Source organism: Canis aureus, chromosome 15, assembly GCF_053574225.1.
Source record: "Canis aureus isolate CA01 chromosome 15, VMU_Caureus_v.1.0, whole genome shotgun sequence".
NCBI classification, from domain to species: Eukaryota; Metazoa; Chordata; class Mammalia; order Carnivora; family Canidae; genus Canis; species Canis aureus.
Window position 1 is genome coordinate 19597080 of NC_135625.1, and position 16460 is coordinate 19613539.

The following is a 16460-nucleotide window of genomic DNA, read 5'->3' on the forward strand; positions in this document are numbered from 1 at the left end:
CTTTCAGTAGTTCGTGCTGCTAAGTGCAAAACCAGCCTCTTGGCACCCTGGCTGTATTTACTCGTTTAACCGATTCCCTTTCCTGTATCAAATCTCCCACTGCCCACCCCCCATTCCACCACTGCTTGGTCTCATTCCTTGGGGGCTGGCCATGCCTCCACTGTCCCCTGCAGGGATGTCTCTTTACCCCAGGTGGGTGCTAACACCCTGCCCTCTCCTCCCTCTGCACACACGTGGACACCTTACCTCCCCCAGCTTGGCCTCTGCATTCCTTACCGGGCATAACCCTGTGAGGATGTCCAGCCTCCTTGGCCCCACCTTAACTCAGATATTGTTTGAAAACAAATAGATAAAAATCTACTTGTGTGAAATGATTGGCTCAAAGGCTATAGATCTTTGAATAAAATTGCTTTCCTAAAGGGTAGTGCCAACTTATAACACCGTAAGAATCACATTCGAGTGCTATTTATCCGCACCTTTGCTAGTATCGGGTATTACCCATTTTTCCAGTTTATTTTTTTCTATTTATTTTTCTTAAGATTTTATTTATTTATTAATGAGAGACACGGAGAGAGAAGCAGAGACATAGGCAGAGGGAGAAGCAGGCTCCCTGAAGGGAGCCCGATGTGGGACTCTGATGTGGGACTCGATCCCAGGACCCAGGGATCACGACCTGAGCCGAAGGCAGATGCTTAATCACTGAGTCACCCAGGTGCCCCCCATTTTTCCAGTTTCTTTTCCCTTTGGTTCCCTCCCATAACTAATGTGCCAAAGACAGAACTAGAATCCTGTAACTGTTTATGGAGCCATGTCACCTAGCTGCCTCAGTCAGCTAGGTCTGTGCCTAAACACTCTAAGACAGATGGGGTTGGATCTGATTGGTTGGTGAACTGTGTACTACACCATCAGTATAGATACCACATTTCTTTTCTCTCTTTTTTTTTTTTTTAGAAGTATAGCCATTCTTTTTTAACTTTTTTTTTTTTTTTTTTTTTTTTTTTATTTATTTATGATAGTCACAGAGAGAGAGAGAGAGAGGCAGGGACACAGGCAGAGGGAGAAGCAGGCTCCATGCTGGGAGCCTGACGTGAGACTTGATCCCGGGTCTCCAGGATCACACCCTGGGCCGAAGGCAGCACTAAACCTCTGGGCCACTGGGGCTGCCCGATACCACATTTCTTAAATGAGCTCCTGCTCCCCTCATTCAAGAAAATAGGAAGATGCAGCAGCACAAAATCCTGCTGGATTTTGCAGGAGTTTACAAAGATGTATAAATTAGTCTCTGCCTTCATGAGCTTGTTTTTTTTTTTTTTTAAGTTCTTATTATTTTTCTTAGTGATCTCTACACCCAATTTGGGGTTCGTACTCATGACTTTGAGATCAAGAGTCAGCTGCTCTACCCACTGAACCAGCCCAGTGCCCCAAAGAGCTTCTGTTTTTGAGAAGGCCAATTACTCAGATGGTATCATGAATGCAGCGTTCATGTAACGAGTGACCACCTCTCTGGGGCTCACACTCCTCTGGACGGTGGTATACCCACTCTTCCAGCACCAATATCCTGGGTGACTTCATAATCGCACCCTGTGGTTCACGGTGATCCCTTCCCCCCACCCAACCCCAGCACCAGCCCTGCGCTCCGGGCAGAACGGATCCTGTCCTCCAGGTGCACACATGCAGCCCCTCCGGAGGGTAGGTCTCATCCTCGCTCCCAGGCCTCAGGCAGCCGCCAGACATCTACAATCTCATTTAATCCTCACAATTTACAGTAAGATCATTATTTTAATCTCCACTTTTTAGCTACTGAAATATTTAGAATTCAGATGTTTAGATACCAAGACTTAAAGAGGGTCTTGCCAAAGTCCTAAGTAATGGGAACAAAAGGCGAACCTCAGTCTATGGGACCCTAATGTGTGTACCCTTCGTTGCCATAAGCAACCTCGTCCCACTGCCTCCTTTCTTTTTCTTTCTTTTTTTTTTTAAGATTTTATTTATTTATTCATGGGAGACACACACAGAGAGAGGCAGAGACAAAGGTAGAGGGAGAAGCAGGCTCCATGCAGGGAGCCCGATGTGGGACTCAATCCCAGGACCCCGGGATCACGCCTTGAGCTAAAAGCAGATGCTCAACCACTGAGCCACCCGGGTGCCCCCTGCCTCCTTTCTTATCTATCCCTGCTCGTCTTCCCTTGGCCACCCCCCCTGGCCTTCTTCTTTGACGATCTAAATCCTCTCCCTCCATCAGGGTGCAGCTGAGAGCCCCGTGGAGCCCCCAGTCCACCCAGCCTGAGATGTCTGAGGAAGCAGAACCACAGCCTCGGCTCTGACTTCCAATGACTCTCCTGTCCCTTTGGGTGGAAATTCTTTTACCATAAACGTCCACCTTATTCACGTGCTTTATAAGCCACTCTGAGCTCTTGGTCTGAGGGAGACAGCGGGGGTGCGTGTACATGTGGAAGGGAAATTAATTCAATGCTTGCAAAAGGAAGGAGGCTGCATGAGGGAAATGCGCCTAGTTTGGTGTAAAAAGGCCACGACAGTTGTTGGCACAGGGCCACGGTCACCCTGCCAGCCTCCGAGCCACCATACTTGGTATCCTTATGTCCTTCAACACCTTCATCATCGGAAGGAGCCACTCCACTGACTTGCTATCATCCTCCGCCTTGCAGATGGCCTGTCACACATGTCGCTCAAGCTCACGAGCTCACAGCTGTGTGGGTCTCCAGTGAGACGGCCGTTACTCTTATAGCTCGTGGCAGCGTCCACGAGGTAAATCAGTGGCTTCGGTGGCACAGATGTCTACCTTGGCTGGCACCACATCTCACGTCCTTGTCTCCAACCTCAAAGGAAAATGCCTGGACTGGCTGGGCCTTTAATTTCTACCACTTTTGAAGCTCAATGGAAGACAAGAATAAGAAGCTGAAATTCATTCCACTAATAAAAATCAATGTGCAACATCAGGAATAATAGCAGGATGGGACGCCTGGGTGGCTCAGGGGTTGAGTGTCTGCCTTCGGCCCAGGGTGTGATCCTGGGGTCCCAGGATCGAGTCCCACATCGGGCTCCCTGCATGGAGCCTGCTTCTCCCTCTGCCTGTGTCTCCACCTCTCTCTCTCTCTCTCTCTCTCTCTCTCTCTCTCTGTGTGGTGTGTGTGTGTGTGTGTGTGTGTGTGTGTCTATCATGAATAAATAAGTAAATAAATCTTTAAAAAGAAATAAATAAAAATAAAAATAAGAAATAGCAGGAATTGGGGAGCTTGCGGAGCAGGCCGCAAGCTTGGGGCCTCGCAGAAGCACTGACTCCCTGGCTCCGGCACTCTTCCCCTCACTCAGAGAATCCCTCTTGCGTGCAAATGGAGTGCCAGGAGCTCCACCATCTGGTCTTCCTACCCTCCTCTCCGCCCTCCTGCACGAGGCAGGGCTCCAACTATGGACAGCCTCGCTTTCACCCGCAAGTTTGGCCATGGCTGAAGGCATTAGTTCTGATGTTGGCGTGAAGAAAGAAGGGTGGGTGGGAGGCCCTAGTCAGAACTTTCTGGGTTCAACTCTGCTGACCGTCCCCACTTGGCCCTACCCTAAATGGACGGAGGCAGAGCGTAACAAGGAGGACGTGAGAATACGGATAAAGGCAGTGGCCTAGGTGTGCAATTTAAAAACATGGGCCCCAAGTCTTTGCTACTCCTGTCAACAGGCGGGGACTCTTGAACTGGAGCCCTGCAACTGTGTAACCAGTTGAATACAGTGGATGCAAAATACTGCTCTGCTGGGTTCCTAACTCTGGCCCTAAGAAAACGGCCATAGGCACCTCCTGGCTCTTGGGAACCCCAGCACCGGACTGCGAGAATGCCCAGGCAGATCCCGGAGAGGCCCGTGGGGACAGAGGCCAAGTACTCTGGCCCTCAACGCGGCCTTACAGCCATTCCGATCCCCAGCTGTGCGAGGAAGCCTCTTGTCCCCAGGTCCCCCGGCCACTCCCCATCCCCAGGGAGTTGTCCCAGCTGACCCCCAGATGGAGCAGAAATGTGCCTTCTCCTATCCTGATCTTGTCAAAGCTGCAGACCCCATCGGCCACCTCGTTAAGCCTCGGATGGCCACTGGTCAGGCCATCCCGGTGTGGGCCTGTGAGATTGGGTCCAGACACTGGTCACTGCTAGCAGGGCGCCGACTGGCTTTCCCATGCATCCCAACCTCTCTCCCTCTATCCCCTATGTGTCCTTTGACCCTGGGAACCTGCCCTATGCTCAGGATCCTGGCCAACTTCACTCTAACTCAGTAAAAACCCACGGAGACCAAGGGACCCAGTCACCTTGCTTCCCAGACTCAAGTCCATACCCCCTGCTGCCCTGGGGCCCTTGGCACCTCCATGCACAGTGCTTTATGGAAAATGGATGCCACTGTGGGGCCAAAAGGGGCGTGGGCTCAACGAGGGGCAGGCCCACGAGCTGACTCAAGGGAAGCAAGTCGCAGGAGTAGAGACAGGACCAGGTTCCAGATTGGGATGGTAGGTACCCGATTTAACAGAAAAAAGGTGAAAGCATCTCCTGGATTTGGGATTATGGGCAAAGCCAGTTTTAGTGGAGCTGAAGGGACAGAAATTAACTCAGGGTGGATCCCAGGAAGTAAGGGGGAACAAGTTGATGCAGTATCACAGGCAAGTCCAGTCCCACGTTTGTTGAGAAGAGGAGGGAAAACCTGGGCAACAAGGGGGCACCTGGGGGGCTCAGGCGGTTAGGCGTCTGCAGCTCGGGCCTGACGACGGGTTCTGGGATCGAGTCCTGCATCAGGCCCCCTGCAGGGAGCCTGCTTCTCCCTCTGCCTGTGTCTCTGCCTCTCTCACAAATAAATAAATAAAATCTTTAAATTAAAAAAGAAGAAAAAGATGGAGATTGCAAAGCGAGGTTATTCAGGAGAGCAGGGGAGGGCAGGGGAAGGCCATCCTGGCGCCCCGCACTAGTGCAGAAGCCAGGCCACCCAGGAAGGAAGCGTGGGCCCGAGTCTCGGTGGGAGGCGGGAGGGCCCAGCAGGCAAGGGCGACACCGAGGTGCACACCCTAATGCCTTTGACCCCTGCATTTTATTTTATTTTATTTTATTTTATTTTTTATTTATTTGTTTTTTTACCCCTGCATTAAAGTAGCATTTTCCGGGTGGCTCAGCGGTTTAGCGCCGCCTTTGACTCAGGGTGTGACCCCGGGGTTACAGGATCGAGTCCTGCATGGGAGTCCTCCTTGCATGGGACCTGCTTCTCCCTCTGCCTAGGTCTCTCTTGAATAAGTAAAAAAAATTTTTTTTAAAAAAAGCATCTTCCAAATACAGCCAACCCGTCTGAATACGCTTCCACCCCCTGTTTACATGGGGGGGCTGTGCGCAGCGCAGGTGGCCCCACCGCGCTCCGCTCCGAGGCCGCCGCCGGGAGCTCGGCCGCCAGCGCGGCCCCTGGGCGCCCCCCCGCGGGCGCAGGCGGAACGGCAGGCGGGCGCCCCCGCGGCTCCGGCCGAAAACCCGCTTTGTCTCCGGGAGGCGCTTCTCGGGCCAAAGCAAACCGCCCCGCGGGGCAGCGGCCGCGGGAGCCCGCCTCGAGACAGAGCCCCGACCTCTCCGCGGCCGCGGTGGAGGCCGGGCCCTCGCGCTTCGCTGCGCCGGTGCGGGGGCGCCTCGCAGACCTCACCTGCGCCCCACGCGGGCCGGGCCGGGCCGGGGCTCCCCGGGACTTCCCCGGGCCTCAGGCTCCCAGAGGGGCTCCCTCCTCACGCCTCTCGCGCTCGCTTTCCTTCCTTCTTCTTTCTTTCTTTTTTTCTTTCTTCTTTCTTCCTTCTTTTTCTCTCTTTCTTCCTTCTTTTTCTTTCTTTCTTTCTTTCTTTCCCTCCCTCCCTCCCTCCCTCCCTCCCTCCCTCCCTCCCTTCCTTCCTTCCTTCCTTCCTTCCTTCCTTCCTTCCTTCCTTCCTTCCTTTCCTTCCTTCCTTCCTTTTCTCTCTTCTTTCTTTTCTTTCTTTCTTCTTTTCTTTCTTCTTCCTTCCTTCCTTTTCTCTTTCTCTCTCTTCCTTCCTTCCCTCCCTCCCTCCCTCTTTCTTTCTTTCTTTTTTTCTTTCTTCTTTCTTCCTTCCTTCTTTTTCTCTCTTTCTTCCTTCCTTCTTTTTCTTTCTTTCTTTCTTCTTTCCCTCCCTCCCTCCCTTCCTTCCTTCCTTCTTTCCTTCCTTCCTTCCTTCCTTTTCTTTCTTCTTTCTTTTCTTTCTTTCTTTCTTCTTCCTTCCTTCCTTTTCTCTTTCTCTCTCTTCCTTCCTTCCCTCCCTCTTTCTTTCTTCCTTTCTTTCTTTCTTTCTTTCTTTCATTCTTTCTTTCTCCTTCTTTTTCTTTCTTTCTTCTTTCTCTCTCTGTCTTTTAAGTCTCTCAATACCACTTGAGCCGGAATTTCTCTTCCCCTCCCGGGGGAGAGCAGGTGACCCTGGAGACGTGTGATGGGTGACAGGCCCCCAGTGCCCACCTGTAGGGGAAAAGCTTCCCTGCTCACCAAGCAACTTTGCCATCCTGCCCGGTGACCAAATGGATCTACACAGTGGGTGCTGTTAGATTAACTCAATTTCTCGCAAACCAATTCAAAGTAAAGGTTCAGCCAAATTTAAAAATGAAATAGCCACAGCAATTATGATGCAAAGTAGAGGGGGTTTAGGGGGCGGCGAGCGCTACCCTTCCCCCCCAGTAGGAGTGCTTCCGAGCACCAAGCAACAAGCACCGCCTTAAGAGCTGCTAGGAACTGAGCGACTTACCCCTTGAGGGCTGCACATCCTCTGCAAAACGGTGCCTCCTTTGTAGGATTATTGCGAGTTTTGAACGAGGTAAGAGATATTAAATGTTTTATGAATTTTATTCTGAAACATGAGTATTAAAAAAATGCCACATGCTGAAGTCCATCAACCTGCCTAAGTGGTGAGAAACTCAATCTCAGTCATGTTTGGGGTCTCCTTCTCCTCTCCAGGGTCACCCAGGAATGGCTGGCATAGCTGTGGTGTCCAGAAAACCAGGTTTGGCCTCCCACCTAAGTCCATCACAGTCACTGCCAACGTTCACTGATGCCCAAGCCAGCCTGGTCCCTAAGGACTGTCAGCCCCTGAGTGTGGGCTCTGGCCTGTTCACGGGGCTCCTCTAAAGGGTTAGAAATATGCCCTTTGGCATTAGGATTATTTTTAATTAAAGGTAATTGAGGGACGTCTGAGTGGCTCAGCGGTTGAGCGTCTTCCTTCGGCTCAGGGCGTAAATATCCCCTTCTCTTGTCCCAGGATGACAGCAACCCTTACCACAGCAGGTGAGGCCAACACCAAGATCATCTGCTTAAACAAACCTTATCTTCCATGATTTTCTGCCACAATTTATTAGCCCTCAGAAGCCCAGATCCCCTTCCTCGTCTGGTCGCCTGTCTACAACTTCTGTCCTTGTGCTAACATGGAATGTAAGTCCCCACATCTAACCAGTTCTTTGAGGCTTTTTCCTCTTTCCTGTGAAGCCCTGTGCGTGTAACATTTAAAATATATATTTTTAATTTCACATCTTTTCTCCTGTTAACCGCCCTTCATCCGCTTAATTCACAGGCCTCCGTTGCAAAGTCTAAGAGGGTAGAGAAAAACCTTTTTCTCTCCCCTACCCCTGAGTTCTTTCCTCTTCTGCTGGGGGCCTTGTGCAGGGTGATGGGTCAGTGCCCACCTGTAGGACTCGCAGAAACCAGCCTTGAGGGAACCTCTGCAACCTCTGGTCACACTGGCACCTTCACCTCTTCCTCTGCAAAGACCTCAAACTCTGTCCTATGCCCTCAAAAAATATCACCTACAATCTCCGACAGGAAGCAAATTGACCTTTAGTAAAAACAATTAAAAAAATTTAAAAATTGAAAAAAAATTTTTTTAGAAAGAAAGCAAAAAAGCCAAAATTACAAGATTTCTTCTCCTCCGGGGCCTGGCAGTGTCTGGTTAAGCTACTTGGAAGAGTAAAGAGGTAGACCAGATAGTCGTGGGCAGCTAAGTGAAGTTTATTGAGCGAGAGTCGAGTGATATAGTACAAAGCTCCCGAGGAGAGGGGATCCGAGAGGGTTTCCACCGGACTTTCTTTTATTATTGTTATTATTATTATTAAAAAATTTTTATTTAAATTCAATTAATTAAGATATAGTGTATTGTTAGTTTCAGAGGTAGAGGTCCGTGATTCATCCGATGCATATAACCCCCAGTGCTCATCCCATCACCCAGTGACCCCCCACCCACCCACCCACCTCCCCTCCAACAGCCCTCAGTTTATTTCCTATGATTGAGAGTTTCTAAGTCTAGGGCTTTTTATGGGCTTGTCGGCCAGCTGTTTTAATCTGATTAACCCTCATGCCTGTCATCCAATCAGGTTTTTGCCGTCTCTCTATCACGCGGGAAAGGGTAGAGGGCTCCTTCTGGGGTGGTATAAAATCCCTTTAAGGGTGGTTTCCTCTTAGGCCAGGGTGGGAGGTGGGGGGTGGTGTCCCTTGTCCCTGCCTGCCTTCCTTCCAACTATCCTTCATCGAAACATGGTGGCAAAGGGGAAAAAAATCAAGAACAGCAATGTGAAAAACACAAATTAACCTCTCCGTCCTTCATCCTGTAAGAGCAGCACACGCACAAGGTGAACCTTCAGTGAGTGGCAGTAAGTGTCACTGATGCCAGAGGCTGGCTTTGGGACACCCTCGTCGCTGCCAGGTCTGTGAGTGCTTTGGTGGGGCCCATTCACCTGTCTGTGCCCCCCCTCGGGCCCACCTCTTCCCTGGGGCTTTGAAGGGAGCCATCCTTTGGGTTCTCACCATGACCCAACAGGTTGGGGACGGAGGGGGCAAAAGCGGTGGCAGACATTCAGTGGACACCTTCGGAAAACAGCTCTCCAGAGAGGTCATCTTGTGTGCAAATCCGAAAATGCGGATGTCCCAGGGGGCCTGTGTCACAGAACAGCTCCGTGCCAGCCTGAGGAGGTGGTAGTGGCGGGAACTCAAAGACTGGGACACTTTCTGCCCTCAGACTGGCCATCTGTCCATCTCTTCCGACCTCTAGCCACTGGCTGGATGGGGGGCGGGGAGGTGGAATCAGTCCTCTGGACCTCTCTGCCCCCCTCTCTCTCTGCCACCTGCCCCTCGGCCACCTCCCAGTGGCCCAGCTCCAGCAGGAGGGTAAAGGGGACAGAACAAAGTGACTGGGAAGGAGCTACCACCTAGTGACACGGTGTGTTACGTGTCGCGCTATCCTGCCAGTCCCTGGGCTGGTAGGACCATCCCTTTGTACAGATGGGGAGATTGAGGCCACGTGCTGCGTGCCAGCACTATGCCCAAGTTCACACAGCTAAGAAGGCTCGGAACTTGACTGCGCTCTTCTGTCCCCAGAGCCTGGTCTCTGTGAAGCCTGGTGACTCCTCAGCCCAGACGGTTTGCACCCCACCTCCCCGGAGGCCACAGATCCCCAGCCTGGCAGCAGGGCATGGACAGAACAGGGCTGATCATTTAATTTCCTTTGAAGAGTGTCCCCAGCCCAAAAGGAGAGCAGCGGGCTGCAGAGGCTTGCAGGAGTAGCCGGGGTCTGGGGGGCTCAGGGGGTTGAGCATCTGCCTTCAGCTCAGATCACGATCCTGGAATCCAGGGGATCGAGCCCCACATCTGGCTCCCTGCTCAGCGGGGAACCTGCTTCTCCAGCTTCTTTTGCAGCTTCCCTGGCTTGTGCTCTCTGGCTCTCTCTCTCTCTCTCTCTCTGTTAAATAAATAAATAAAATCTTAAAAAAAAAAAAAAAAAAAAAGAAAGAAAGGAGACAGTAGCCCTAAGAATGTGCTAAGGAGGGGTGAGGGCAGGTCAGCTGGCAGAGAGAATGTATCTGCACCTCCAGGCAGCGGGGCGGCCCAGGAGAGGACAGAGGGCCTCTCAGCCAGGTAGCCAATCTGGCTGCAGTAGGTTGGGCTCAACAGTAGAAATGCAAGCAGCAAAATAACTAACTAACCAAATGCAAACGGCACTAAGATTCTTCGTGGCTTTTTTAAAGGATTTTGTACATTCTCGTTCTTCAGGAGAAAATCCTCTATGAGGACCAGTGCACCCATTGAATCTACCAAAAAAAAAAAAAAGAAGAAGAAGAATGTGCTAAGTATCTTAGGTCACAGTTGAGAGGCCCCAAGATGACAAGGAAAAGATCTGGCATTGACAGGTGGCATCTAGAAATTTCACAAGGCTTCTCAGCCTCCATGAATCTCTCAAATATTAATCTAACCTGCTGAGTAAATGGGTAATAAAATTCTCTTTGTATTAAGGAAGTGGTAAAGTTAATAGGCTGTAAGCCAGAATAATTCTTGGGTGGTTTTATTGCGGAGCGTGCTAGCACCTTTAATTGTGAAGGGCTGAGTTTCTTTGCCACCACTCGGGACTAGAGCAGCATTGTTGCTGACTCATGCGGCATTCCCAGCATTGAGGTACAACTTGGCCCAAAGTAGTTGTTCAATAAATCTTATTGTAAAAAGCCTAAAACTAGGGCATCTGGGTGACTCAGTCAGTAAGCATCTAACTTTGGCTCAGGTCATGACCTCAGGGTCCTGGGATCAAGCCTGCTCCTTCTCCCTCTCTTCACCATTCCTGCTGTCTCTTGCTATCTCTGCCTCTGTCTCTCTCAAATAAATAAATAAAAGCTTTTAAAAAATCTTAAAACTTGGCCAACACAGCACAAAGTGAAAACAAAGAGTCTACATTTAAATCTAATCAAAATCATCTAGACTCTGATGAATATTTCCTTAACATCTTAACATCCATGGGCCTGGAATAGGTCTAGAAATTTCTTCCTTGGTGACCTAAAGCAGACATCCAGGAAAGCCTTCCCAAGATGGTTAAGTGTGAGAGATTTCCTGATCTCTTGGGTGATCCAGCTATTACTTGACCTCAGTGCCCAGAACTATAACAAATTCTGAATTCTGTACATTGGTTATGAAAAAAAAAAAAAGCAAATTTTACCACCAAGAATGCCAACCTCAGTCAAAGGTCTCTCTAGGGATATCTTTCACAAATGTATACTGCTCAGCACCCACACTTCAGGAATCCAAGGTACCAGCTCATCTGGACTCTCGGTTTAGGGTGATGCCTACCATGGCCACCCCCAGACAACCACTCTTGATCATCATCACTACAAAAAGCAGGCTTTCCTCAGGTTTCCATCACTTCCTGCCATAATCAGGCTGAGGAAGACGTCCAGGAGAGACTGATCCCTTTCCTGTGAGACCGCTGGAGAGATCTTTATGTTGTTACCACACCACAAATAAATCCTGATGCCTTCTGCATTGATCCCATTCACCATTTTGTTTCTGTTCTTCTGTCTTAATTCAGGACCCTCTGACCACATCTTGCTTTCATGCGACTCTGATTTAGTAAAATAGAGACAGTTGTGATTTTGGGGTCTGCTCAGTGCACTCAGGGGAGCCTCAGTAGAGCAGCTCCCATGTGTACACACTCACAGGGACAGGGACCAGGGACTCCAGAACATCAGGGGGCATAGGTCATCATGAGGGGCTGTGACAGGTGGATGGGCCAGGGAAGTCCAGTGCCCCATCACTCTGTGACTCAGCCACTTTCTCTAGATGGGTTTCTTCTGTGGGGCTTCTCATTCTCTTGCTCTGGGAGGCCTCTCCACTCTTCCCTCTGCGTGTTCTATTTCCATGCCAAGATTTCTGGCTACTTTGGAACTTCATCCCAACTTGTGGTCCATCATGACCTGCATGTGGTTGACCCCAATGGCCAGTTCTCGGACCTCACTGTCCCTGGCCCACCGTCTGCATTAGATCCAGTTCTTTATCTCTCTTCCTTGAGAAGCATTCTTCCCTTGCCTTCCTGGGTTACCACATTTCCCTGCTTTTTTTTTCTATGCTTCTGCCCTCTTTCTCAGTTTCTTTTGCTATTAGCATCTCTAAGCTTCAGAGGAAGTGGAATCTCAGAGAAGCAGGTCATTCTTCATTAAGATCCAGGGAAGGTGCCTCTGGACAGCTTGCTGACATTGAATTTGTAGGTCTAATCACGAAACTGTGGGACCACCTGTCAAAAAGCAATTATTTCTATGTCAGTTATTATTCCAGCCACGTGATAACCGGATTTTAAATCTTCATCTGGTCATTTAAAACCATGTCAGAATGGCATTTAATTCATAAACCCTGAGGTGAAATTCAGAAGGAAAAAGCTTTATGTCATTTAGTTAAAATGTCCATATATTGAAATGAACATTATCTATTAAGTGAAATGGCACTTCCTCTTTCTCATTTATTTTTCATATTATAAATATATATTGTATATAAACATAAATAGTATGTAAGTATATATTATATAACCATATAATATATATAAATGGGTATTATAAACAAATAGATATTTTATATAAACATATTATATATAGATATTACTTAAGTATGGAATATATAAACATATATATAACAGATGTAAGTTTAATTTGTGTATATTATTGTTAATATGTTTAATTTATATACAATATACACGATACATATGTATTATATATAAATATAGGTTATCTGGAGGGTCCTACGCTTTCTTCCATTCCTTTTCATCATCCCACAGCACATGATATCTAGTCCAGCTGGCAGGTGCAGGTGCACCTCTAAAATAGGAAGAGGTTTTTATGACTTTCCAGGCCTACTCAAAACGGAGCCACAGACTACAGCAGCCTATCACCCTGCTGGTGATAAAACCTTCCAAATGAAACCTCTTCTGGAAAGATAAAGAAAACTAGATCCACAGTCCAATCTCCTTGAGTCTTACAGCCGCCTCTGTCTTCTTCTTCTTTCTTCTTTCTTCTTTCTTCTTTCTTCTTCTTTTTTCTTTAAAGACCAGCTGTGGGGATCCCTGGGTGGCGCAGCGGTTTAGCGCCTGCCTCTGGCTCAGGGCGCGATCCTGGAGACCCGGGATCGAATCCCACGTCGGGCTCCTGGTGCATGGAGCCTGCTTCTCCCTCTGCCTATGTCTCTGCCTCTCTCTCTCTCTCTCTCTCTCTCTCTGTGACTATCATAAATAATAAATAAAAATAAAAATTAAAAAAAAATAAAGACCAGCTGTGCACATCATTTTAAAGCTGATGGTGAGGGATCCCTGGGTGGCGCAGTGGTTTGGCGCCTGCCTTTGGCCCAGGGCGTGATCCTGGAAACCCGGGATCGAATCCCACATCAGGCTCCCGGTGCATGGAACCTGCTTCTCCCTCTGCCTCTCTCTCTCTCTTTCTCTCTCTCTCTGTGTGACTATCATAAATAAATAAAAATTAAAAAAAATTAAAAAAAAAATAAAGCTGATGGTGAAAGCGCACTTGTGCAATACAACCTTCTCTTCCTACACACAGACCCACAGATGCTGCTGCCTCTGACTCATAGGACTGGGGGGCCCGGTCTTCACGGCCCCTCCATGCTCCTCTACGTTCCAGAGCTTAGCACTTGAAAGAGACGGCTCAGGGAGTCGGCCTGGACTTCTCCTGGAGGGTTCTGCAAAATTCTGACAAGTGAGCTGTGAGGTCAGTGGAGGTTACCCTCCAAGCCAGCTGAGGAAGTAGAGACACAATCTGTTCCATTACAGCAAACATCTGGAAACAGGATGATCCATCTGCCAGTCCTGACGACCACCCCCAAGCAGTATTTCTAATTGCTCCTTTTCTGTGCTGTTTTTGCACAAACTCACTAAGGCCAGCTCAAGTGGGTATTGCTAATAAATAATCCATGCTTTATGATTGCTTCAGCTCATAGAAAAAGAAGGAAAGCTTTCCAGTTCATTTCTTGAAGTTAACATAACCCTGGTAGCAACAGCTGACAGATACCTCACCACACACTCACACATGTAAGACCACTATCATTTCCACTACATGCACATTCTAAATAAAATATGAGCAAAAGTATGCTAAGCAATAGTGAAAACTGGTCCAAAAGCACCCTATGCACCTCGATTCTGCAGTGCACCCCACATGCCCTCTCTGGCTAGAGTTCTAAGGGCAGGCAGCAAGTGGGGAGCTTCTTTTGTCCTTGATCTTGAGAGGGAATGGGCCTGATGGGCTCTGGGGAGAAAGAGCCAGGAAGGACAGACAGAGAGCTGAGCTCCAGGGAAGGCTTCCCAAGGAGAAAGAAGATCACGATGGTTCACCCTTTATCCAGGACAAAAGGAGATGCAATGCTGCCTTGAATGGCAGTGACAAGTCAACTCCAACTCCAAGTCACTGGAGTTTGTATTCTCTCCATGCCTTTTCCCACTAGAAGACAAAATTTTGTGATAGAAATTATATCAATTTTATCCCTGGATAAAATGCCTAGAGAAGGTTCTCTTGGCCACCCAGGGACCAAGCCCCACAGAGAAGCCCACACTTCCTTCTGACTCTTCACTAGACTCGCATTTCTCAAAATGTGATAAATGTACCACCTAAAAGCCTGCTTTGAAATTCAAAATCCAGAGCCCACATCCAGATTTTCTGAATCAGAATCTCTCAGAGTAGGGTCCAGGATGGAGTATACGGAGACATTTTCTCATGTGATCTTTTTATGCATACTCAAGTTTGAAAACCACACATTAATGCCTCTGTGACATCCCTTCTTGGCTCTGAAGTGCTTGATCTAGATTATATTCTTGGTTCCATCACTGTCTGTTGACTGAGCCTCCAACTTCCCCTCTAGAAGATAGAGAAAACCCTTATCTGCTGCAAGGTATTTGTCTAACATTCTACGAAGGCCTGAGATCAGAGGGGCCAGATAAACACAGCACTATTACTCATCCACTATTCACCTGCAAAAGGCCCCCTCAGCGTTTTCTTCAGCACCGCACAGAAACAGGTCAAGGTAGAAAGGACCTGGAAGCCATAGAGAGTGTCTCCCTCTCCCTCCTCATAGACGGGCAGGTTAAAATGATCGGTTTCAAAGAGTTTCAGGTACCCTTTCCCCCCTCTTTGCGATATTCTAAATCAAATCTGCAGACTGCCCTCATCTTCCAAGGTAGGTGGAGTCATTCAGATCTCCAAAGGTGGGGATCCCTGGATGGCTCAGCGGTTTAGTGCTTGCCTTGGGCCCAGGACATGGTCCTGGAGTCTCAGGATCAAGTCCCACATCGGGCTCCCTGCATGGAGCCTGCTTCTCCCTCTGCCTCTCTCTCTCTCTCTCTCTCTCTCTCTCAAATAAATAAATAAATAAATAAATAAATAAATAAATAAAATCTATAAAAAAAAATCTCCAAAGGTCTCCGAGCCAGGATGTGAGGCCGGTTTCCATTCCACAGCCACTTGGGCCGCCTGCAAGCGAGCTTCCCCAGTGTGACTGAGTGTTTGCTCTTACAGAGCCTTAGTTTCATGAATACTCAACAACCCCATGAGCTGGGCTTTATTGTTTTTATTCTAGAGGCAAGACTGATGAGACCCAGAGAGCTTAAGGAGCTGGCCGAAGGTGGCACAGCTGGTGAGAGGCAGCTGTCATTTCACAGAATCCAGCCTGTGCTCTGAGCCGCAGTGGGGAGCACTCACCATGGAGGAGCCTGTGGTGCAGCTGTTCCCCACGGGGAGGCCCGGCCTGCTGTGCTCCACAGACACTGGTGAATACCTAATGCCTACCTGGGCGCAGTTGCCTTCCCCTGAACTTGGGCAGACCTCCCTCATTGTCGGCCTGACGCCAGACTGGATCTCCTGAAGCCATCTGCCCTGGACGCCCACTGCTCTGCCTCACGATCTGATGGCATGTTGGCTGTAATGGAAGCCCGTCCCCTTCCCTCCCAACTGCTTGCCTACTGTGCGCTATGGAATGAATGTGTCACCCCAACATTCATCTGTTGAAACCTAATAGCTAGTGGGATGGTATTTGGCGTTGGGGCCTTGGGGCATGATTAGGTCATGAGTGTGGAGCCCTCACGAATGGGATTAGTGCCCTTCATAAAAGAGACCCCAGAGGGACGTATGGCTGGCTCAGTCAGTAGAGCATGCCACCCTTGATCTCAGAGTTGTAAGTTTGAGCCCCACACTGGGGGTAGAGATTACTTACAAATAAAACCTTTAAAAAAGAGAAAGAGAGAGAGAGAGAGAGAGAGAGCCCTCCTGCCTCCACTGTATGAGTCACAGCTGGAAGACAGCCATCCATGAACCAGGAGGAGGGTCCTCACCAGACACTGAATCTGCCAGAGCCTGGCCCTTGGACTTCCCAGCCTTCAGAACTGTGAGAAACAGATGTTTGTCGCTTAAGCCCCCAACAGACTAAGTCACTGTGTGCCATTTGCTAGTCAGACTGGCTCCACATATTCTCTTTGCCCCCAGTCTGCTGGACTGACTTTCCCTGTGGCCCCAGTAAGAGAAGATTCACTGTTTTCCCCGGGGTCTGACCTGCCTCCATCTCCACGGAGGGCGGGACCTAGCCCTCTCCACCCTCCTTGGCTGTGGCTGCCATTGCATATCTAGGCACACTCAGAGATGTGTGACGAGAGACTGGATTCT

General features: G+C 49.1%; 1 long non-coding RNA gene across 5 annotated transcripts in view; it reads right to left on the reverse strand.

Moving 5' to 3' along the window:
• Positions 1-6839: 6839 nt before the first annotated feature.
• LOC144284299 (uncharacterized) overlaps positions 6840-16460 on the reverse strand; it is a 77069-nt gene continuing 67448 nt past the window's right edge. For 4 of the 5 annotated variants that reach the window (XR_013352649.1, XR_013352648.1, XR_013352650.1 and 1 more), the window contains one exon: positions 6840-12049. This is a non-coding gene — a long non-coding RNA (uncharacterized LOC144284299). The remainder of the gene's footprint in view (positions 12050-16460) is intronic. The other variant, XR_013352647.1, reaches the window with a different exon arrangement.